The following is a 26,150-nucleotide window of genomic DNA, read 5'->3' on the forward strand; positions in this document are numbered from 1 at the left end:
CATAAGGGTGGTGTCATCTGCATATCTGAGGTTATTGATATTTCTCCCGGCAATCTTGATTCCAGCTTATGCTTCTTCCAGCCCAGCATCTTTCATGATGTACTCTGCATATAAGTTAAATAAGCAGGGTGACAATATACAGCCTTGACATACTCCTTTTCCTATTTGGAACCAGTCTGTTGTTCCATGTCCAGTTCTAACTGTTGCTTCTTAACCTGCATCCAGGTTTCTCAAGAGGCAGGTCAGGTGGTCTGGTATTCCCATCTCTTTCAGAATTTTCCACAGTTTATTGTGATCCACACAGTCAAAGGCTTTGGCACAGTCAATAAAGCAGAAATAGATGTATTATAGTGAGCACTTAATAAGATTCAAGGTCCACTGGAAGTTGAATCTTCTGCCATCTTGGACTTAGTTTGTTCCAACCAGCTTGAATCTTATCTTTAAGGGCTGTATCATTCTTTCAGAAGTTGTGCCCTTCTTCTTCCTTTCTGTTTCAGAAGTATACTAGGCAGACTTTTGCCTATGACCTTGACGAGATGTCAGAATTTGTAAGGAGTCCATCCTTCATTTCTCTGCCCCTTATTCCCATCCATGATAGAGCTGGGAGAATCATTACCCAGACGTTTCTCCAGGAGCCTCTGGAATTCATTCCTATCCTAGGTCAGCCCATCTGAGAGTCACGACTCTGTAGGAATTTGCTTTGAGTTGACTTGACCATTGATCCTCCGTGCCAGCACTGACACCAAGCATCAGCCCCCTCTCAGGGGTCATGAGAAAAGCCACACCCTAAAAATGAGGCTGAAGTCACTACCTGCAGATTTTTTTTTTTGCGGGGGGAGGCACTGTTGAAGAGCCTCAGAAGCAATTTCTAGGTTCTTTTTTCAGAAAGAAGAAGACTACTCTGGAGGAAATGGTTTATGTTATAGATGCAGAGACTCAGGTAAATAACCCTGTTTCTCCAATCCTGAGGAAGCCCAAGACCATATGTGACTTCCAAAAAAGACTCTCATCTTGGGCACTCACTTCAACCCAGCAGAAGATCTTTCTCCTGAAATATTTCCCAATTTCCCTAAATTCTTTACTTATATCTATTTGGCTGTTTCAGGTACATTTTTGCCAGGTTTCCCTAGTCCTTTCAGGGCAGGGGGAAGTGGGATACATATACATAGTAAAATTGAATTAAATGTTGATGGCTTTTGAAGTTTTAAGGATCAGCCTTGATGGTTCAGTTGGGTGAGAGTGGCCTTCTCTATTCTCATGCTTCTTGTCCAAGGTAAGATGCAAGTTTTATTTTGTTTTTGCTGTGAGCAAGAAAGGTTGTAGGTGAATTTGCTGTGGACCAAAGACACATCCTGCTAAGTTTCCCTCCAAGCAGCTGGAGAACTCCCCTGGTTCTCAAAGTAGTCAAAGGGCTGCCCCACAGGGCTGGCTGATCACACCTTGTTAATAGGCTTGGGGAGAGCTGGCCCCAGGCTGTCCTCTGGCAGGGAAGTGGCCTGTCTGGACTCAGAGGTGGGAATCTGGCCCAGTTGCTGGTGAACAGGTGCTCATGCCTCAGTCCTTCATCCCTGCTCCCTGGGGAGCTGTTGAAGGAAAAAGGATCAGATGTTCTCATGGGTGTCCCTTTGGACCCATGAAACCTAAGCTCTGTGGCAAGGGAGCAGGGCTCAGGCCTCATCAGTAGCCACCCTTCCAGCTGGGGTCTGTGTGATGCCCCTGGTGTGTGTGTGTTGGGAAAAGAGAGAGGATTACAGGATTACTGCTCAGCAATAATGGTATTTTATTCTACTGTATTTATTTATCTCCTGTATCCCTACCAGACAGTGTAGTATAGAGTTCAATATGCTCTGTGAGGGGATAATATTTGTCTGTCTGGCTCACCAGTACTTCCCAAATGCCCAGAATAGTTCAGTTCAGTCACTCAGTCATGTCCAACTCTTTGTGACATCTTTGGACTGCAGCATGCCAGGTCTCCCTGTCCATCACCAACTCCTGGAGTTTACTCAAACTCATGTCCATTGAGTCGGTAATGCCATCCAACCATCTCATTCTCTGTTGTCCCCTTCTCCTTCTTCCTTAAATCTCTCCCAGCATCAGGATCTTTTCAAATGAGTTAGTTCTTTGCATCAGGTGGCCAAAGTATTGGAGTTTCAGCTTCAAAATCAGTCCTTCCAATGAATATTCAGGACTGATTTCTTTTAGTAGGTACTGGTTGAATCTCCTTGCAATTCAAGGGACTCTCAAAAGTCTCCTCCAACACCACAGTTCAAAAGCATCAATTCTTTGGCGCTCAGCTTTCTTTATAGTCCAACTCTCACATCCATACATGACTACTGGAAAAACCATAGCTTTGACTAGATGGACCTTTGTTGGCAAAGTAATGTCTCTGGTTTTTAATATGCTGTCTAGTTTGGTCATAACTTTCATCCCAAGGAGTAAGTATCTTTTAATTTCATGGCTGCAGTCACCATTTGCAGTGATTTTGGAGCCCCCCAAAATAAAGTCTGTCACTGTTTCCGTTGTTTCCCCATCTATTTATCATGAAGTGATTGTACCAGATGCCATGATCTTAGTTTTCTGAATGCTGAGTTTTAAGCCAACTTTTTCACTCTCCTATTTCAAGCTCAGAATAGTTCTTGGCTTATAATAGATGCTCAATAAGTATTGTGAGAGGAAAAGAGAATGGATGGAGGAGCGAGAAGGGAAGGAAGGGAGAAAAGGAGGAAGAGAGAGAGGAAAGAATGGAAGGAAGTTCCCAGTATGTGGTTAGTCTGAATTCACCTGAATGGATATAGGCAGGTATAGAAATATCAACAGTATATGTTAGGATGTAAAGTATGTCTGATAGAGAGAGGTACAACCAATCTTCTTGGTGACCTAAAGAAGACAGAGGTGAAATTAATTCCAAACAGAGCCAGGGAAGACTTCTCAGATGAAGTGATTTTTTTTTTTAATTGTGCTTTGAAATGTGAAAGAGGATCATTTATGCTTTCCTTAAAATATTTTTGAAATTATAGGCAAAATATTTTCTCATTAGGGAAAAATTAGAAAATGCAGACCAGTATAAAAATATTAAAATCTATCATGTTTGGGAACACATGTAAGAATAAAAAAAATAAAAATAAAAAAATAAAATCTATCATAAATTAATCACCTAGTTGAAACTGCCAGGAGCATTATGATGTATGTTTTATTCCAGTCTTGTTTTTTTTTTTTTTTTCTGTATTTTTGCTCATAACTGGAACTATCATCTATGTATTGTATAGATCTTAATTAATACTGTATATCATGAATTTTCAACATTAAAAAATTCTCAGAAAATATTTTAAATAAATATCTAGACCATCACTAGGCTATTTCATAATTTACTTGACCATTTCAAAATCACTTAATATTTATATCTGCAATTTTTTTCTGTATTATGGATAAGGAGTCAGGAGGTATCTTTTTTAAAAAATTCACATTTGGACTCTCCTTAGAATGACAAATGAAAAGGGAATTAGTCAATGGAATATACGCTTTTAGGCTTGGATATAAATGAAGGCAAGGAAGGGCAAGGGGAATTTTGTATGCTTGAAAAAGATTTCCAGAGCCACATTTCTCTCTGAACCTTGAGTGGAAGACAAAATGTGGAGCTGGACATGGTGTCAGCGATTATGGAAAGGGTGAAGATGGTTTGAAGATAATGATGGGGGTTGCCATGGTGATGATGGGGTAATGGTGGTGGAGGTTGCAGTGATGATAATGGTGGAGATGGTGGTGGGGGCCGAGAGACAGTGGTTGTGGATAAGGTAGTGTTGGCGGTGGGTGCGACGTCTTGGCAGAGGTGATGGTAGCGACAGTTTTGTCGATGGTGAATGCTGCTGGTGATGTGCATTTTCTAATGGAAACATGACAGTAAATAGGGCTGGGGAGAGCTTTCTCTCGTTGACTTCTCCCCAACCTGCCAAATTCAATCACGTTAAAAACGTGTTATCGGTAATAACCATTGTTGAAATTGAAGGACCCCTTTGTTTGTCTGGGAAGACAAAAATAATAGGAAAAATAAGTTTGCTGGACACCACCATAAAAGGCAGTCTGTTTGAAGACCCATACTCTACCTCAGTACATGGGGTTGACCTCAGTCTTGCTTGTGATCGTATGCTTGTAAAGTCACTTGTTTTATGGAGAAAATAAGTTAGCTTGTAATTCTGGTGAGCTCAGCTGGCACTAGTGATAAAGAACCCACTTGCCAATGCAGGAGACGTAAGAGACACGGGTTTGATCCCTGGGCCAGGAAGGTTCCCTGCAGGAGGAAGTGGCAATCCATTCCAGTATTCTTGCCTGGAGAATCCCATGGACAGGAGCCTAATGGGCTACAGTCCATGGGGTTGAAAAGAGTCAGACACGACTGAAGTGACTTAGCACAAAGCAATTATAATCATCTGTTGTAATCCACACACGTAGACATAATCTCCAAAGAAACATAATCTCCAAAATCATGGATCCCCTTCTTTCCTATTCCATATATATATATATATTTATATCAGGGGTCAGCAAACTATGACCCATGAACCAAATCCAGTCTACTGCCTATTTTTGTGTGGCCCACAAGCAAAGAATGATTTTGCTTGTGGATCATATGAAAAAATCAAAAAATACTAATATTCTATGACACATGAAAATGACATGAAATTCAAATGTTAGTGTCCATAAATAAAGTTATATTGGAACACATCTGCACTCATTCATGGAAATGTTTTCTCTGGGCACTTTCATGCTACAGTGACACAACTGAGTATTTGTGACAGAGACATATGGTTCCCAAAGCCTGAAATATTTACTACCTGCTCCTTTACTGAGAAAGTTTGCCAACCTCTGTGCTAGACCATGCCCTGGTAAACAGGCTGCCTCTGGAGACCCAGGCATGGATTTATGTTGTAATCCAACATGAGCCCTGGAGTTTGCCCTGACACTTACTGCTTCTGTCACTTCAACCTCTGAGCTGGAGAAATAGTATTTGCATCATAAATGGGACCAGCATTTAAAGATTATTATTACTGAAGATTATTATTACTGATTATTATTACTGAAACAGAGCAGGACCTTACGTTCCTTCCCCGCCATGTCCTCAGCCTGACTTTTGTCTATAGTAAAGCTTTAGTCACAGAAGAGCTTTAATTGGAGAATAAGAACATGTAGAAGTGAAGGAAAATGGTCAAAAAAACTAAATAATAATAGTTTCGTCATTAAACAAAGTCAAGAACCTTTTGTTTCCCCTTAAGGGCTATAGATAATAATACTCTGAGCCATATCCATTGAGCTGTCTTGTAGATACTGAAGCCCCCACCAGGTGGAAGGAGTTAACTGCATGGTGGCCAGACTAGCCACAACATAAGCTGTTGCAATTTGGCTTCAAATTAGACCCTGGACTGACCTTGGAACTAAAGATGAAAACAAAAAAGATGACACTGCTCAGACCACTGATGACAAATTTCGAGATGGCTGTCAGAGCTGACTGCTGTTTCTGCGTGTAGCCCCTCCCTCTGCCTATTCACCCCTGAGACTACCCTTTAGCAGCCCATGCCCACTGATGGTCAGTGGTGGAGTCAGCCTTTGGACCCGAGTCTTTCCTCTCCTACAACCCACTCCAGTTGCCAGTCTCCAGAATAAAGCAAACTTTTCTTTCTACCAACCTTGCCTCTCAGATATTAGATTTACAGCAGTGAGCAGCCAGACTCTACTTTTGGTAACATTACTGTGAAAATGTAGGGTACGAGATGCTGCCTAATCAAGTTGAACTGAAACTTTAGCCTTGAGCTTCCTGGTAACTGGATCAAAAAAGGAAAAGATGGACTGAGGGACAGGTAATTTGGGGTGGGCAGGTGTAACTATTATATATAGGATGGATAAACAACAAAATTCTACTGTATAGCACAAGTAACTATATTTAGTATCTTGTGATATATCATAATGAGAAAGTATATAAAGCAGAATATACGTGTATAACAGTCATTGCTATACGACAGAGATTGGCACTGCATTGTAAATCAATTATGCTTCAAAATAAAACATAACAGTTTTATTATGCTTTATAAAACTGTTAGCTTTATAACAGTTAAAAAAAAAATGAGCTACCATATGACCCTACAATCTCACTCCTGGGCAAATATCCTGAGAAAACCATGATCTAAAAGGATGCATGCACCCCAATGTTCATTGCAGCACCGTTTACAGCAGCCAAGACACGGACGCAACCTGAATGTCCGCAGAGGGATGGGTAAAGAAGAAGCGCACATACATACTCAGCTATTAAAAAGAATGAAATCCTGCCATTTGCAGCTACGTGGATGGACCTAGAGACTGTCATACTGAGTGAAGTAAGTCAGAAAGAGAAGGAGACGTATCATATGGCATCCCTTATACGTGGAATCTAAAAAGAATTTACACAAACGAACTTTCTTACAAAACAGAAAGAAACTCATGGACTTAGAAAATGAAATTATGGTTGCCGGGAGGAAGGATGGAGGTGGGAGGGATAGTTAGGGAGTTTGGGATGGACACGTATACACTGCTGTATTTAAAATGGATAACAGACAGGGACCTCCTGTATAGTACATAGTACATGAGCTCTGCTCAATGTTATGTGGCAGCCTGGATGGGAGGGGAGTTTGGGGGAGAATGGATACATGCGTATGTATGGTGAGTCCCTTTGCCGTTCGCCTGAAACTATCACAGCATTGTTAATCGGCTATACCCCAATGTGAAATTAAAAGTTTTAAAAAAGGACAAGGTGTTTATGATTCTCATGGTCCCAAAATAATAAAGTTTATCATGCAAAACGACTACTGCCTGGCCTAACCCCCTGAAAGGAACTATTATTATATGAGATTTTGTGAAGGGACATGTTCAGGGCCCCTGACAATCCCTCACCCTTTTTACAGGAGAGTCTGCTCAGGAGAAGCTGAGATCAAAAAGTCAAAGACGTTTGATAAGAGGAGTTTCATGAGCAAAAGTGACAGGGACCAAGTATTAACTGCTGGAGGAATGAATTCCCCAAAATATAGGTTGTCCATGAGTCTTTGGAAAATGCCTTCATTGTTATTATCTCCTCCTGAGAATTTTTTTTTTTAAGTTCTCTCTCCTCCTTTACATCATCAGGCCCAGAAGACCTCCGTGCTAGTCTGTGGGACCAGGGGGTGGGCCACAAAGAGGAAGAACCCAGCACCCCCATCCTTGAGTATTTAACCCAACACACAGGCTTGGCTTGGCTAACGCAGATAAATCATAATGTATTTTCAATTAGTTTGCACTCCTACTAGCTGCTGTCCTAAATAATTAGGAAAACAATTCACATTCTGCCAGGCGCTGATCTGAAGTGTTACCCCTGGGATAATTATCTGTCTGCAGTTCAGTTTCCCTGCTCCTCTCAGGTCAGCCCGGCTGCAGCAGGACACCCAGAGAGCATTAATGAGCTCTCATTGAAGATGTTAAAAAGCTTGTATTGATCTGTTTGTCCAAGAAGGAGATATTTAAGCCTCTCTGCTGAGGGCAGGAGAGACAGCGAACCCTATCACAGAGCCTTTTAGCAGGACTCGAGCCCCTGCCTCCCCCCACCAGCCTCCTCCCAGCAGGACTCTATCTGGAGGTCAGATTTTCAAAACTCACCATGCTGTTTTAGTATCTGCTCTCCTTGCCACTCTCCCAGTATCTGTGTTTCCTGCTTGTGTGTGTGCGTGTGCGTGTGTGTGTGTGTGTGTGTGAGAGAGAGGATGAAGAAAGAAGGAAAAGTATACACTTGAATGAATACAAATCCCTAAGCCTGCATCAATACAAACGAAAGAAGAAATGAATGAGTGAGCAGACTGGCAAGAATAGAAAGCTCTTTCTTACCCTACGGTGCCAGCTAACAAACACAGAAGGAAACAAGGAATTAGGCAATCACCATTTGGCGAGCATCATAGTAAAACCTGACCCAGGCACCAAAGGATGCCAAAGAAAGGATACAGAGCTTCCACGTATCTTACAACGGGATACTTCTCCGTTAGAAGGAGGAAAAGGGCACCTTTACGGTGCAGACACCTGGTGGAGGCACCTTTAACCAACTGGTCATCAATAATGGGACCAATCACCACCACTTGCCTCTTGACATGATGTGTCCAGGAGGACCTGGAATTGCTTCTGGGGCGTTTCATGCACAGTTCCTGAACTGGATCACCAGGAAGCAGCAGACACTCTCAAATGAAAGGACATTCTGCAAAATATCTGTCCCGTGCTCCTCACAAATGGCAGATTCGTGACAGGTAAATGGAGACTGCGAGATGGTTCAGATAAGGAAGACTGAGGCGGCAGGACAGCGAGATCCCGGGTTTAGTCCTGGACCTGGAAATCTATTTCACTGTAAAGAACAATATTGAGATAACGGGCAAAATTTGCATCCGATCCATGAGTTAGATTGTAGTGCTATGTTAGTGCTGGAGTCCTGGTTTGATTGTTGTACTGTGGGGACAGAGGAGAGTATCCTTATTTCTAGAAAACACACATGGATGTATTTATGGGTAAAGGAGAACACAATTCACTCTCAAATGACTCAGGAAAACAAATAATATTGAGTGTGAGTGTGTGTACAAATCTGTGCCCATTGATATGTCAATCTGTAGAGATCGTGGTAAATATTAACATAGGGAAACTGGTTAAAGAGTATACAAGAATTCTTTTTACTTTTTTTGCAAGTTTTGTTTCAAATCCAAATGTATTTTTTAATAAAAAAGAAAGGAAGGAGAGATAAAAGGGAAGGAAGGAAGGAGGGGAGGAAGAAAGGAGAGGGGGAGGGAAGAAAGTATAAGCAAGCGGATGAGTAGAAATCTGATTTTTTCTCCAGCAGCTCTCATCAAGGGTGGGAAGGACTTCATCAGGAACCAGTCCATGGAGGACCCCTTGGTCCTCAAGAGCCCTGACTCTTGAGGTCTTCAGCTCAGCAGTTAGTACATGAGAAGAGCCCTGATCTGGGGGCTAGGACATTAGGAATCTGGCCCCAACCCAGTGATTAAGAAGCAGTATTACCCATAGTGAATTCCTAACCTTTTCTGAATCTGTGATGGTCCAGTTCTATTGGGCTTGGGGTTGGACTTTGGCAGTGAAATCTCCATGAAGTCACAGGCTTTCTTTTGATTAGAATAACTGAAGGGGCAGGGTAGACCCTTCCTGGGCCGGGTCACCATGCTAGCTGAAATAAAGAGCAAGACAGCCTGGAGAGGTGTTGGGGAGGACATTAAACCCCAGACTGGAACACCTGGACTTTGCATCCTGACCCCAACAGCTATCAGTTGTACAGTTTTGGAGAAATGTCACCTCTCCGAGTCTCAATGTCTGCCTCTCTGGAAGGAAGGCACCAATGGTGGGCTGCACCCATACACTGCATGGCGATTCACTAAAAACACCTGACCTGGAAGATCCTGAACTGCAAGGCAGGAGAGGTTGCTCCAGGGACATAAGACAGATGAAAACAGGTTAGAAGTGGTGCAAGCTTTGGAGTCAGGCAGATATGGGTTTGTACCCCTGGATCTGCTATTTGGTAGTTACTTTACTCACTGAAGGGTTTTCCCTGTTGGCTCAGACGGTAAAGAATACACCTGCAGTGCGGGAGACACAGGCTCGACCCCTGGGTTGGGAAGATCCCCTGGAGAAGGGCATGGCTACCCACTCCAGTATTTTTGCTTGGAAAACTCAATGAACAGAGGAGTCTTGCAGGCTATGGGACATAACTGAGGGACTAACACTTTCACACTTTCACTTTTTCGCTCACTGAGCCTTGGTTTCCTTATCTGGGAAGTGAAGACACTACAGTCTGCCTGGGTGGCTGGAGGTTTGAAGACAGTGACAGATCCAGATGCTCCAGAATAAACAAGCACTTGGGCAAGGTTCAGGAAAACTGAAAGGAAGTCAGTCCCGAATACTCATTGGAAGGACTGATGCTGAAGCTGAAACTCCAATACTCTGGCCACCTGATGTGAAGAACTGACTCATTGGAAAAGACCCTGAAGCTGGGAAAGATTGAAGGCAGGAGAAGGGGATGACAGAGGATGAGATGATTGGATGGCATCACTGACTCGATGGACATGAGCTTGAGCAAGCTCCGGGAGCTGGTGATGGACAGGGAAGCCTGGAGTGCTGCAGTCCACGGGGTCACAAAGAGTCAGACATGACTGAGAGACTGAACTAAACGGGACAAGGTTCGCTTCCTCATCTCCCACTCACACCCCAGTCTCCTCGTACACCCTCAAAATAAGAGATCATCAAATTACTGTATTGGCTGGTTGATGCTGGAACAATTCCATCTTTGTCCCCTGGTCTTACCTAAGCATCAGATCAGATTCTATTGAAGTGACAACCCACCCCCTTCCATCTGCCAGCTGAGAATATTTCATGCTAAACTGCTGCTTTTTCTGTCTCAGAAATAAAGACAGCTCCCACCCCGCCTCAATCTCTGCATGCTCAAGGTGGACTCTGAAAGGCACCTGGCTGATGGGTGAAGGGTATAGGAGCAGGTGAGCCCGGAGGCTCTGAGAACACACCTTTTGTCTCCTGAGAGGTCAAGCAGCCGCGGCCCCAATTAAGAGCTTATATCAGAGATCCATCTGCCCAGCTTCAAGATGGCTCTTCATCAGAAAATATATTCCTTTGTCTCTCCCTGCCTGAGTACACAGACCTGTCAAAAGATCACTGTTAAGGAGCGTGGGACTGTGGGGACCTCAGAAAGAGTGGGAAGGACGTGGTCAGCCCTGGTGGGGATGGCAACTTCACTGGTAGGACCTAGGGCTAAAAAATTAACAATAATGGTAATAATAATAATAATAATAAAGCTTTTCTGGATTTAGCTACTACTCAGAGCTGCCAGAAAACCTACCACCAAGAGCGTGCGCTTTTGGACGAAACAATAGTTTGAAATCTTTTGAGAAGGATAGTGCCTATCAAATAATGATGCATTATTGATATGGAAATTTTTATATTAACAAATGTGTGCTGGAAATGCTGTGATTTATTATTTTTTCTCTTGGAGGGGGAAAAAAAGTAGCACGTGTGGCATCAATAATGATATGCTAATGACCTGCTTCCAAATTTAGATTAAAAAAAAAAGTTAATTGGCAAATCTCGGATGGCGCTGAGAAGATGGCATTCTTGGTGGTGACCCAGTTTTAAGGTCCAAATGTAAAGTTTAGTACATTTGAATTCCAGATTCCAATATAGGATCTTTATAACTAGGATACGGACTTGTTTAGGGGGTTGCGGATTAATTATGCTATAGGAGCTGTGGTATCTGGGTTTAGAGCATGCTAGTTGGACAGATAGTACCCATTAAATGTTACCTGGGGCCTCCACATCCCCTTTTTCAGTACACATCCATGTGAACACACAGAAAGGAGAGCAGAGGCCAGGTAAATGCTCATTTTTTTTTTTTTTTTTAATATAGAAGCATCTTCCCCGATGAAAACAAAGGTGAATTGTTTTTGGTACATCATCTAAAATAACTTCCAAACTATATTCATTTTCTCTATAACTTGGAAGAGAAGATATTTTCTCATATGAGGGAGGGGATGATATTGGTCCAATAAACTACCAGGAAGGCAGAAATATGAGAGAACGGAACTGGGATTTAAAAAAACAAGAAAAAAAAGTTGGATAATCAGGAACAATCCCAGAGTCTGCCTCAGACTCGTTCTAGTTTCCTTTTGGTCTTTCTCACCCCTTCTCTTGCTCACTCTCTCTTTTATTCTCTCTCCTTGCATTCTTTCATTTCTACTGCCTGTGTGCACGTTCAGGTAGTCAGTTGTGTCTGACTCTTTGTAACCCTGTGGACTGTAGCCCACCAGACTTCTCTGTCCATGGAGTTCTCCAGGCCAGTGTACCAGAGCAGGCTGTCATTTCTTCCTCCAGGGGATCTTCCTGATCCAGGGATTGAACCCACATCTCCTGCGTCTGCTGTATTGGCAGGTGGATTCTTTACCACTAAGCCCCCACTTCTATCACATCTCCCCTTAACTTAGCTCTCATTGTTTCCTCATTCTCTTTCTAGTTTCCTTTTCCTCCCTCCCTGCATCTCCTCTCCCCTCTTCCTGACATCAAAGCATCAGGATAGTGACATCCTAGGTGATCAGAACAGGGCAGAAGCCAGTCTGAACTAAGTCCCAGGACTTCTGATTAATCCACACAGACCATTCAGCAAAGAGGAGCCCTTTCTTTGGTTCTAGATGGACTTTTGATCTCGCCAAGTGTCAGTTTTTGTTTTTTTTTTTAATCAGGAAGAAAAGTCCAGTGAAGAAGCCTAGACATTCTTATGTGTCTCTTGGGGATACTGGCTTTGGGCTCCTGATCCAGGATGCAGACCAATGTGTCAGGGAGTGGAGTCCAAAGGTAGCTTCAAAGAGCCTCCTCTGCCCAAGGCTTTTAAAATATGGATGGTAGATAACATTACAAAATTCTAGTGATTGTCTTATTCCCATAAATTTGAAGTTGGATAAAAAAAAAAAATCAGTTCTCAAAAGCTCCGTTTACTTAGAACTATACAAAATTAGACAGTGGCAATGTCTCTAAAGAACCGTATGGTAAACAATAGCTAATGTTCAAGTGCTTTACTATGTGTTAAGCATTTTTAATCTAAACATCAAATAATCCTCTATTCTTCTAGCCCTACTGTAGATAATTGTCTGAAGGGCACGTTAAAAGCCCGTGGCCTTGCAGGACATTGGTCCTGCTCAAAACATCTACTGAGACACTTGGTTCATCCCACAAAGTTCTTGGTATTTGTTCCTGTCCAAAATTTCCCTGGAGACATTTGATCCAAAGGTCCTTAAAATTTGGTCCTGTCTGAGAAATTTGGTCCATGTCAGAAAAGTCCTTGCAATTTGGTCCTGTTTGAAATATCCTTTGAGACATTTGATCCATGATTCATTAAATAAAGCAAGAACTTAACTTTGTTTAAATTGTATTTACATTATTTTATTGTAATTTATGGTCAATTTTGAGTTTCACATTTATTTTTGTTCTTCCTTATCATGAAGTTTGGCAGGGTTACTCTTGAATTAATGAAAGAGCAATGGCTCTCAGGTACATATCAAGCTGATTATTAGCTTCGTATTTGTTATATCTGTTAATATCAGTCATACAAATTTGATTTTGTCAGCGTCATTATGAAGTTGGTGTCTGTATTTGAGTGTGGCTATGAAGACCCCAAGTGATAACTTGTTCATTGCTTTGCTTTTGTCTTTTAACACTTTAAATTGAAGGATGATGTGCTGTTATCAGCTGCTGAAATTTACTACTCCAGCTTTCACTGCAGTGTCCATCCAGTGACCACTGTTCAAGACAAACACATAAACATTCCAAGTTTCCAGTGGAATCCTTAAACTTTTGGTCTTTTTCTGACTCTGACATACATTCCATGGGCATACACTCTCAATGTATTCCATTAGGTTATCTATATTTTCTTCCTTATTCTCTACAAGGCACTCAAAAGTTTCATTTACTTCTTCCAGACACACAGATCAAAGTTCAGACAACATGTGTGCACACGTATGAGTGTTACTTTCTGTTGTCATATATCTGGTGTTCGATCCAAGGAAGATATTTTGCCACAATGGTTGTGAAAAGTGAGACAGGCATCCCTTGACTTGTCTTTTCAGTTAGGTCGTAAATCTGGCTTAGTATAGTCCAATACGACACCAGGTAGGACTTCCCAGGTAGGACTTCCCAGGTAGGGCTTCCCAGGTAGGGCTTCCCAGGCAGGGCTGGTGGTAAAGAACCTGTCTGCCAATGCAGGAGACATAGAGATGCTGGTTCAATCCCTGGGTCGGGAGGAGCTCCATGGCAACCCACTCCAGTATTCCTGCCTTGGAGAATCCCATGGACAGAGGTGCCTGGAGGCTATAGTGCATAAGGTCACAAAGATTTGGCCAGGGCTGGAGTGACTTAGCACGCACACGCACATATCTGGGACACCACAGCACTGATTTGGCAAACTCCACAGACAGGACTGGATTTCAAAATACCTTCCAGTTGCATGGATTGTGAGTCCTGTGTTATAGGAAACAAGCAAACAAACTGAGGCTTGGAGAAGTGACAATGACTTTTCCATGGCCATTATGTCTAAAGCAGAAAGAAAGGCAGAAACAGTCTGTGTGTAACCAAATCTTGTTCAGTCACTAAATTGTGTCTGACTCTTTGCGACCCTATGGACTACAGTGTGCCAGGCTTCCCTGTCCTTCACTCTCTCCTGGAATTTGCCCCAACTCATGTCCGCTGATTCCCTGATGCTATCTTATTATCTCATCCTCTGCCACCCCCTTCTCCTTTTACCTCCAATTTTTCCTAGCATCAGTGTCTTTTCCAATGAGTCAGCTCTTTGCATCAGATGGCCAAAGTTTTGGTGCCCAAAAGTATTCTTTCTCTATTACCTGCCAGCTGTCTGTCCTGAGTCTGTGGACCCCGGAGCCCTGGGTGAGAACCCTCTCCAGCCCCAGCACTTCTGGGGCAGCTGATCCATTCTACAGGTTAGTGCCTTTCCTGGAAGCTTGCCATCATCCTTATGCAGCTAGCCACATCCCCTCCTCACTGGGCTTACTCTTATCTACACTTCTAATTTCAGCTTAGAAAATTCATCTTCCCGGAAGCCTGCCTTGACACTGAAAATCCAAATTTGGTGCCCTTTCTCTCTCTCTCGTGACATCTAGTATCTCTCCACCCACACAAATGAGAATTTAACAACAGTCCAGCTCCATCTCGTCTTTTTACCTGCCTGTTTTCCTCATTTGGAACGTAAACAATTTGAAGTCAGGAATATTGTTCTCCTAGTAAGTTTGGATCAGCAAAATTCAAACACTATTGTCTTAGGCAGAACCTACTAGACTCAGTCTCTGCTTCTGTAGAATTTACATGCTCAAGGCTGGGAGGATAAACAGATTGAGATCTCACATTACTGAATCTCTAGGCACAATTCCTGGCACAGTAGAAGTGCTCAATAGGTGCTTTTTGAATGAATGGATAAACGAATAAAATGGCATATGTGTAAAGTGACTAGCTTCTATAAAGCAAAGTAATGTATTACCTTTGTATGTAAACTATTTAATACATGGGAATTATTTTTCTGCTTCCTGATGAGGAAACTCAGGTGGGGGTGAATGCGTGCTGGGAGGAAGCAGGCAGAGAAGCCAAGACCAGAAGTTGAGCTCCAAGCTCTGCATTGATACCTACCCCTCATGCATGTGGGCTAAGGCACTTCGGTCAAGTCCGACTCTTTCTGACCCCGTGGACTGTGGTCCACCAGGCTCCTCTGTCCATGGGATTCTCCAGATAAGCATACTGGAGTGGGTTGCCATGCCCTCCTCCAGGGGATCTTCCCATTTCAGGGATCAAACGCACATCTCTTATGCCTCCTCCATTGGTGGGTGGGTTCTTTACCACTAGCGCCACCTGGAAACCTACCCCTCACCTCTTGCCTAAGCAGCCAGTTTGGCTTCCGGAGCTCTGTCAGTGACAAAGGGTCTTATTATTTACATCAGAAGCCTGTGTCCTCGCTAAGTGCTTTCTGGTGATTTACTGGAGTGTTGATGAAGCAAACAAGGAAAATGACAAGGTACTTTTTTTCTTAATTTATTTTAATGTCTGCATCTTGGTTTCCTGGTTGGCAGCTCCAAAGATCCATTTGTCTGTCATCACGCACTAGATGTTGGAGAAATGAGGCTCTCCCCACCCAGGGCCGCTGAGAATTGAGAGGAAACGAGGGCGGGGCAGTGGACGTGTGGATCAGTGGGTCCTCGAGCAGGGGAACCAGGGAAAGGAAGGGGGAAGAGGTGATGGCACCAGCTGGCTAAGTGGCAACGACGCGAGGAGTAGCTCCCCTGCCACTGTGCAGGACAGGAAGTCATGGCAGAGGGTGAGGGCACACGTCCTGGGCTGAAAGGCACATAGAACGCATGCTTCCCTTGCTCACAGCTTAATATCCAGAGAGGCAGCAGATGCGTGCTGCCGCACGACTTCCAGCATCCTGGATTCCAGTTCACAAGCAATTGCTTCCTGACCCTGCCACTGTGGGCAGGTCACTGAATCTGTCTTTACCTAGGCTTCCCTATGCGTACAAGTGCCTACTTCAGAAGCTCACTAGGACCTTAACTGACCCATTTCCTGTGTCAATGCCCAGTGATCCTCTACTGTCCAATGAGAAAAAGCATTTGTCATCTCCCTCCCCACAATTTACTCCCACTGGCCCTCAACTTTCAGACCTGTGATATCCAATCAATAACCAGTGGCATCACAGAGTTGTTGAGAACCTGAACACAGCTAGTCTGAAAAGAAATGCTGCATATGTGTAAACTTTTGCCTGCCAATGTTCGAGGCACAAGAGAAGCAGGTTCAGTCCCTGGGTTGGGAAGATCCCCTGGAGAAGGAAATGGCAACCCACTTCAGTATTCTTGCCTGGAAAATCCCATGGACAGAGGAGCCTGATGGGCTACAGTCCATGCGGTCATAAAGGGTCAGAGAGCACTGAGTGACTGAACATGCACCCACACATATGTGTAAAATTCACACACTGGCACTTGAAGCTTTAGTACAAAGAAAATAATATAGATTACCTCACCAATATATTTTACATTGATTACATGTTAAAATAATAATACTGCAGATATAGTAGGTTAAAGAAAATATGTTGTCCCTCAGGATATAAAACCCTAACTTCCATGCTTGCTTCCAAACTGAAACTCTGGTTGCCTGTGGGATTACTTTCATTTATGCATTGGGTTTCTGATCCATGCACGTATTGATCTTGCTTTTGATTATTGCCATGTGCTCTCTACTTTTTCTTTTACTGATCTATCTGTCCCACTCTATATTTTGAGGTTGGGTAGGTAAACTCCAGAAAATGGTGAAAGACAGGGAGACCTGGTGTGCAGCAATTCGTGGGGTTGCAAAGAGCCGTGCATGACTTGGCAACTGAACAGCATCAGGTAAACTCAGCTTCAAAGTGTGAATGCACCCTGATATTTCTCCTGGAATCAGCATGGCCTTTACTGTGGAACCAAGGCTTTCGGACCTGGGGAGAAGCTACACCTTTTGGTAAATAATATATGGAGACAATCTAGATGACTATTAACTGTGAAAGGTGTGCATTATTTATTTGTGGTTCAAGGTGACAGGGTTAAGCCTGATAACATCCTTTTAGTAGTATTAGGCTGTGATAAGGCACTTGCTACTGCTGTCCCTGTATCTGACATCCCAGGAGCTCACTGCCAGCACTTAGGGTCCAAGCAGAGGCTCCAGCAAGGACATGGGTGCTTAGGTCAGACACATTTGAACAGTTACAATTGGGATGGCCTGGGAAATGTTCCCTCTGACTGCCTCACTCACATCCCCTGTTTTTCCTCGTGCTGAAGGATAATGAAAGAGTTATGATAATGATAGATAATGAATATCTGTTACGTGAATGGATATTTGAAAAAATTAGTAAATAAATTAAACGGATGGATGACTGAATGAATTGGTGGAAAATGAATGAGTAAATGAACCAACTAACTTCTGATTAACTTGATGGATGGATGGATGGGTCGATGGATGAACAAGTGAAATATCGAATGCATCCTTCTTTTTGTATAACTGGATGGATAACTGAAAGAATGGCTAGTTGGTTAGTAGGATGGAAGGATGATGGGTGAAGGAAGATGAATGAATGAGTGACTTGATGAACAGATGAATGGATTGATGGACAGATAGATAGATGAGTGGATGGATGGATGGATGGATGGGTAAATGGATGACTGGATAGATGAGTTCAGCATAATGTTCAAGTGGAGTTTTTTCTGGTGTTTTTTACCTAATGTGTCTGCTTTTCCCACTCTTGACATTCCTTTCATCCTCTGCTGTACTTTTTTCTATTATTATTGTTTGGTTGTTGTTTTAGTGGCTAAGTCATGTCTGACTCCTTCTGTGGTCTGTAGCCTGCAGGCTCCTCTGCCCAGGGATTTCCTGGCAAGAATACTGGAATGGGCTGCCATTTCCTTCTCCAGGGATCTTTCTGACTGAGAGACGATCCCATGTCTCCTACACTGGCAGGCAGATTCTTTACCACTAAGTCACCTGGGAAGCCCAGTTTTTAGTAATTACTAATAATGAATATATGATATAATTTACTTACTATGTTTTTAAATATCATCTCCACTAGAGCATGAACTTCAGGATAGCAGAGAATGTTCCGTTTTATGTACTACACACCCCTGCAGCCTTTACTAGTGATAGTGCAAGGGGCTCTAGAGGTCCAAAGGGGAATTCACTATCCTGAGGAAGTTGTTCTGGAAGCCACGAGAGCACAGGGTGGTGTGCGTCACGAGACAGTGGGCACCTGTCCCCATCTCTCTGGGATGGAGAGGAGGCTTTCTAAAGGAAAGGCCATCTGAGCCAACATTTCAAGGACTGATGAGAAGGCAGGAGGTGGTATTGTTGGCTGAGGTTCCGGTACGTGCAAAAATTTAGGGGTTGAAAGGAGGTTGAGTTTAAAGAAGAGTTTGGAGGGATGCCAAGAATCAAGTAAAAGAGTTCTGTGTACGGATGGAAATGACAGTGTAACAAGTCCTCTACTACATGGTAGAGTTTGGGTTCTGTCTTACTTGCAAGATTTCCATGCAGTAGAGTGAGGGACCCAGGTGTCATACATTCAGGCTCAAGGAGAGTCCAACTCAGGGCCTTTGCAGTCCATAGTAAGGTCTGCCTGAGTCACATCAAAGGGATTTGGACCACCAAGATTTTCAGTGGGGAGTAGATTTTGATGTCTGTTCTCCCTGTATCTTCAGTTAATTACTCACATGCTAAGGTATAATGAAAAATGATGATTTATTTGGTCTTAATCCTTAGTTCCTGGTGTCCTCAGTTCATCTCCTAAAACAACTGGAATGTCCTAAGTAACAGGGCACTATCTTTCTGTCATTAGCAAGAAACCCTTCCTATCAGATCTGAATTTATGCTAAAGACGTAACTAAGACTGGGGGTCCCTAGATGGTCTTTAGGGAAAAGGTATTTTTTTTTAATAAAAGGGACAAATATGGCTACTCCCAGTTAGCTTTCCTTCTTTCCACTTTGAATACAGACGTGATGATTGGTTCTAAGAAAGTAGTTTATAACCAAACAGCAGTAGTTGATACACCTGTAATGGAATAACAGAAAGATACAATGAATCTGAGTGTTAAATGGTATCGTGAAGCTGCTACTATTCCAGCCTTTGACTACTTACATCTAGAAATTTAAGGTGAAAATGGCAACTTCCTAATTGCTTAATTGAATAATTATTGGATTTTCATAATCTACAGAATCCTTTTCTGATACAGTAGAATTCCAGCTTGATCACTCTTTTCGGTATATGCCTGCTGCTGCTGCTGCTGCTAAATCAATTCAGTCGTGTCTGACTCTACGCGACTCCATAGACGGCAGCTCACCAGGCTCCCCCGTCCCTGGGATTCTCCAGGTACGAACACTGGAGTGGGTTGCCATTTCCTTCTCCAATGCATGAAAGTGAAAATTGAAAGTGAAGTCGCTCAATGGTGCCCGACTCTTAGCGACGTCATGGACTGCAGCCCACCAGGCTCTTCCGTCCATGGGATTTTCCAGGCAAGAGTACTGGAGTGGGGTGCCTGAGGGATTTAATATTCCCTGAATGGTTTATAGCCCCTAACACTTTAAAAAATTGTTTGGGGACTTCCCCAGTGGTCCAGTGGTTAAGATATTACCTTCCAATTGATGGTGTGTGCTTTCAATCCTTGGTCAGGGAACTAAGATTCACATGCCTCATGGCCCAAAATCCAAACACTTAAAACAGAAGCAATATTGTAACAAATTCAGCGAAGACTTTAAAAACTGTCCACATAAGAAAAAAAAAATCTTTTAAAAATTGTTAAAATGGGCAATATATTAATTGATTTATCTATCCAACAAATATTGACTGTCAGTCCAATGTTTCCAGTGTTTGGGGCTTGTCAGGAAATGAACTGGACCGAGATCCTTCTCCTTGTGAGGATTAAGGCCCACCTATTCCCTCCTTCTGTGCGCTTCTGAGAGCTTCACTGGCACGCATCCAGCACTGGGCGTCCTTCTTCACAAGTTTCTCAGCGTCCATGCCAAGATCACCATCAATTTCCTCCAGCAGAGGCTGACCCAGGGAATGTCACTGACACCGTCATCAATCACAATTTAAAAAACACACAAGACATAGGAAGCACAAATGTTTTGCATTTTCAATCACTGACATGGCTATCTTGATATCATCATGAAAACAGAAAAAATGTGGATTCACATGACCAGCTTTCTCTTCTGCATCCCCTTCTGCTCTGGACACAGAAGGCAAGGTCTGTTATCACAGAGGAGGGCTTAGAAAACATCAGGTTTTGTCTTTACTGCTGTAGCATTTCAACAAATTCTTTTGGGCCTTTATGTACAGCTTTGGGGATTCTCCTACATCTTGCGTCCTTGACTTTCTTGGATGACAATATCTCCTTATTCCACTGTATTATTTTTTGTTCATTCTCTTGCAGCCTGCTGTAGATCTTAAAATATTTTTAGGATTGTGGGGAGATGCTCAAAGTTTGGATGTGTGTGAGGCAGACAGTCATATTTATCGGTGCCTTTTCTGACTTGGAAAGAAAAAAAAAAGGTCTACATCTAAATTTAGTGAGGAGAAAATATCTTAAGTTGGGGCCTTTCCTGAAAGAGAGAGAGAGAGAAAAAAAATCTCATCTTTTAATATTGTAAATATGTCTTCTCAGATGAGAATTGTTAGGGTCATTTGAAGGTAGCAAGATTCAAAGTTGTAGTAAAAGCAAAACTTCTGTAATAAGAAAAGAAAAGAGTAGAATCTATAAATGGTTTCATTCAAAGGGCTGTTTTTAATGTTGCTGTGGTGACAGATTAAGAAGGAGAAACTTGAACCAGACCTTTGACCAGTTGTGGGGTCAGGGGTTGCCTCTGTCTGTGTTCGGGCTCCTCTGACAACTTCCTGTATAATTTGACTATTATTTGCGTGTCTGGGCACTGTCTGACCCTGGAGTCTAGAAAAATGAGAAAGGCAGCCTGCATTTCCATGCCATATGGGCTGCAGCGAGGGAGGGCGCGTTTAATCAGATTTGGGTGGGAAACATCGTTTGATCCCAGGTTAGAGGAAGAAGCGTGCATGGGCTTTCCAACAGACTGGGGGAGGAAGGGTCGGATGACAGACACGGCCGTGATTTAGGGCACATGGCCCCCGCCAGACGCTGGTGTAGCTGCAACTACGTTTTAAATTTGGAAGCAGATCAATTATGAGAGAAGGGAAGAGAGGTGCTGGTGGCATTTCAAACTGCAAGTGGACTTCTGCCATGAAAGTCCAGAAAAACGAAATTTTCAAAGTCCAAATAAATGCATTTCTAACACAGACTTAAATAACAAGAAAATGGGGTCTTTGGGCAGAAATAAAGAACTTTAAAAAAATGTAGGTATATATATGGGCTTCCCTGGTGTCTCAGATGGTAGAGAATCTGCCTGCAATAGGAGATGTGGGTTCAATCCTGGGGTGGGAAATATCCCCTAGAGAAGGAAACGGCAACCCAGTCCAGTATACTTGCCTAAAGAATCCCATGGACAGAGGAGGCTGGTGGGCTACAGTGTGACTCTTTGGGTCACAAAGAGTATGACACGATTGATTAACTAACACATACATACGTATCTATGTGTGTGTGTGTATATATATATGGTTTACTTACTAAAAATATAATAAATGTATTTCTCTACTTGGGGGACTTAATACAAGAAAATCATATAATAGTACATCCAAGTTTCTGAGCAGCATGAAATAGTTTACAGGGCCATGCAAAGTTCTTTAAATGTTAGCAAAGGTAAAGTCTTAACTTTCTAACCTGTAAGATGTTATCCCGTTAAATGATATACTCACAGATTTGAGAAGCCCTGGGTTTTATTAAGAAAATTCCCAGGACCAGTGACCTCACTTGTTACAAAGTGCCCTCATCTTTTTGCCACCCATCGCAGCCTCCTGAGATGGATGGCAATGGTGGAGAGTCCAGGGCGGGTCTCAGATGACACCCACTCACCTTTGGATCCATAGAGGCAGACTCTGAACGGCAATCAGTAGCCATGTCTGGGGATTGGAGCCAAGAACTTGGGCATTACTTCAGCAAACAGAGTGAAGGTACAATGAACGAAACCCAATTGGTCTTAAAAGTCTGGAAGGGAGTAGGGAGCAAGGCAGGACCAGCTCAGGGCATGGTCAAGAGGCAAAGGTCTTTTTGGAGAGTGGGTTATAAATGCCTGAGCTGAGCCTGGAAGGATGGGAAGATTTGGGGAAGAGAAAAGAAGGGAAGATGAAGAGGAGCCAAAGGACCATGGAGTTCAGAGCTAGGTTAGACTTTTCAGACATCACCATACTCGACTCTTCACTTTACAGACAAGGAAACTGGTGGGGCTTCCCAAGTGGTGCTAGTGGTAAAGAATTCACCTGCCAGTGCAGGAGACATGAGATGAGGATTGGATCCCTGGGTAGGGAAGATCCCCTAGAGAAGGGAATGGCATCCCACTCCAGAATTCTGGCCTTGGAAATCCCATGGACAGAGGAGCCTGGCGGGCTACAGTCCCTGGGGCCACAAAGAGTCAGACACGACTGATCTACTGAGCGCCTGAACCTGGGTGGGGACAAGGCTCAGTGAGTTTGCCCTAAGTTACTCATGTCTGGTTAGGTAAAAACAGACCCGCGTTCAGTCCTGAGTGACGTGGTGCCCAATGTGTCAGACCCCAAGGTCACCCTGAAACCAAGGACCCCAAGTCCCATGCTTTTCCTGCCTCAAGTGCAGAAGGAGAAAGCATCTCATTTCTACATGTTAAAAGATCCTCAGGCTTTAGACATATGAGTAAGTTTTAAGTTTTAGCGAGTTCATAAGAAGATACAGGATCATAATCAGGGAGGTTTTGGTCTTAAGTTCCCTCTGACCAAAACTAGGATCTTAGCAAAAAAAAAAAAAAAAAAAAGACTTCTTTTCTTCCTCTAAGAGCCATACTATAAAACACTTTAGTTAATAGACCAGAGCTATTCTATTAAAATATATCTTCTGGCTACTATTTTTTTTCTTTTATGCATCCATTTAGTCACTTCAGGCCTGCCTGACTCATTGTGACGCTATAGACTGTAACCTGCCAGGAAACCTCTGTCCCTGGGATTTCCCAGGCAAGAGTACTGGAGTGGGCTGCTGTGCCCTCCTCCAGGGGATGCTCCTGACCCAGGAATGGAACCCATGTCTCCTGTGCCTCCTTGCACTGCAGGTGGATTCTTTACCACTGAGCCCCCTGGGAAGCCCCGAGGGAGGACATTTATTATGAAACGTATTTCATAGAAACGGACACCACTTCTGGAACATCTACTGTATATTAGAGGGTGTTCAACAGTTCATAAACTCATTTAATCACAAGACCAAAGCTGAAGATGCATATTCATCACCTTGCTTTAGAGCAGAAGAAACTGAGGCTCCCAGAATAATGAGCCAGGTGGCTGCCAGCTGCAGTCCTCACCCAGGCCTGCCTTCCTGCAAGTTCCTCCCACTGCACCCTGCTGGACCCCTCATGGCACCCTCTCCTGGAACAGCATTTGAAGAAAGCAGTCTTACTTCCTACATGAGGGTTGCTGCACTTTGCATTTTTTTTAATTGCCAAATTTTTAAAATTTAATATTGTAGTGTTAGTAACTCAGTCAGGAAAGAATCTGCCTTCAGTGCAGGAGATCCAGGTTCAGTCCCCAGGTCGGGAAGATCCCCTGGAGAAGGAAAAGGCAACTCACTCCAGTATTCTTGCCTGGAGAATCCCATGGACAGAGGAGCCTTGTGGGCTACAGTCCATGGGGTCGCAAGAGTCTGACACGACTGAGCGACTAAACCACCACCACCAGCGTCATAAGTAGAAATTAAAGAGACGTAGACATCATGCGTTGGAGAAGGAAATGGCAACCCACTCCAGTGTTCTTGCCTGGAGAATCCCATGGACAGAGAAGCCTTGTGGGCTACAGTCCACGGGGTCGCAAGAGTCTGACATGACTGAGCGACTAAACCGCCACCACCAGTGTCATAAGTAGACATTAAAGAGGGGTGGACATAATGCATTGGAGAAGGCAAAGGCAGCCCACTCCAGCGTTCCTGCCTGGAGAATCCCAGGGACGGGGGAGCCTGGTGGGCTGCTGTCTGTGGGGCTGCACAGAGTCGGACACGACTGAAGCGACTCAGCAGCAGCAGACATAAGAAGAGCCTGGGGGTCCAGGTTGAGGACCGTGTCATGATCCTCTCGATCCTCTCTGGACCCAAACCATGTCAGATCTTCCTCCTAGGCTTCAATGACTTCATCCAAAAGGGATGCAAAATGTACAGGGGACCAAATCCTCTCCGAGGATTCTTCCACTGTGGAGGGAGAGTCTGTCTCCCCCTTTGTTTCCTGCTTGGCATCGCCAAGAGCATCAGACCCTTGCAGAGTCGGGGAGGCAGAGGACATCCTTGCTCCCTTTTCCAGAGACCCGAGCCACTCTCTCTCTCTCTCTCTCATGTTTAGGGACACGGAAGCTAGGGTCCATGCCCTGGTGTGTTTTGACACAGTGGAGGTACTGGTGTCTGGCTTGGTTTTAAGACTCCCCTTTCCCCTCAGGCCCTGTGTCCCCTTTCACAGCATGCCATGGGGAATGTCGAGCACTTATTAAATATCAGGAGCCCTCCATCTGCCTCTGTCTTTCCTCTGAGACGACTGCCAGACAGCCAAGGTCAAGGCCACATGTGCCCTGCTGATCCCACGGCAGGAGGGGTGGGGGTCGGGGGGCTGGAGGCTGTCTGTCTGCACAGGGCAAGACACAAAAATGCTGCTATTTAGAAGATTGCTCTGTACCGTGGGAGGATCAGGAGTTGTACACCCACAACACACACTCCCAAAGCCACATTTTTGTGTTGCTTTTCTCCCATTTGCTTCACCAGGCTGTCACATTCAACTGAGACATGAGGACTCACTTTGGAGTCAGAAGAGGCAGGTGAAGGGAACAGTTTTTGCCCTTGCTGACGTCTGTATCTGATGGAGGCAAGGCATGCTCCGTTCAGCTTTAAGCCTGACTTGAGATCGGGTGTTCAGATTATTTGAACGAAGCGATGATTGATTCAAAGACAGAAGTGTGCGTATGACCTCAAATAAAATTATTTCTCTAAAGGAGATGACAATGAAGCATTTGGGCAGAAGGAAAAGTTTCCCCAGCCCCTGGCTTTTCACCTCCTAGCCAATGGATAAGTTACATCACCTCTCTCTTCTGTGAGCAATAATAAAACCTACCACTTTGGATTTTGGCAAGGATTGAATGAATCAGTACCCAAGAGCGGGGCAAGGCCAGTGGAAAAAGGCACAACAAATCCTGATTTTCATTCTCATTATCAGTTTCATCATCGTCATTGTTTAAGGACTATGTCATTGCCCTTAGCCTTAGTGTCCCAAATTGTAAAATCTGAATGGGAAAAAAAAAATTTATTTTGACTTGTCTTGCAGGTCAGGGGTCCTGGTTTTGGGCTCACAAAGGAGTTCTACAACAGCAGTGGGGCTGTTTGAGAAAGGAGGCCTTGATTCTCAAACTGATTCATTTCTTAGATGCCATCCCATAATCAAGCTTGGGCAAACTCCAGGCGATACTGAGGGACAGGGAGGTCTGGCATGCTTCAGTCCATGGGATGGAAAAGAGTCGGACATGACTCAGTGATCAAACAGCAACAACAATCCCATAATCAGAGGGGGGAAAACAAGGGGGGAAATCAGAAGGCCGCAAATAAGAAGGCTTACCTTGCTTTGTGCCACTTGAAAGTCTTCATTTCAAGAATGTTCCCTTGGTCCCCAGAGTTCTTGTGTCATTATCTCCTGTTGAAAGGATTCAGATGACATTATTTGCATGAAAAGTCGCATGCCAAAGATGCCATCTATGCCAAAAGGCTGCATTACAATGAAGGGAAAGATGGCTGTGTCCTGCGGACTTGCCATTCCTAATGCCTTCAAATCAAAAGTCAATACCAGCAGTTCTTAACTGTGCGACCCTATAGACGGCAGCCCACGAGGCTCCTCTGTCCCTGGGATTCTCCAGGCAAGAACACTGGAGT

The sequence above is a fragment of the Capricornis sumatraensis genome, chromosome 19 (genome assembly GCF_032405125.1).
Source record: "Capricornis sumatraensis isolate serow.1 chromosome 19, serow.2, whole genome shotgun sequence".
NCBI classification, from domain to species: domain Eukaryota; kingdom Metazoa; phylum Chordata; class Mammalia; order Artiodactyla; family Bovidae; genus Capricornis; species Capricornis sumatraensis.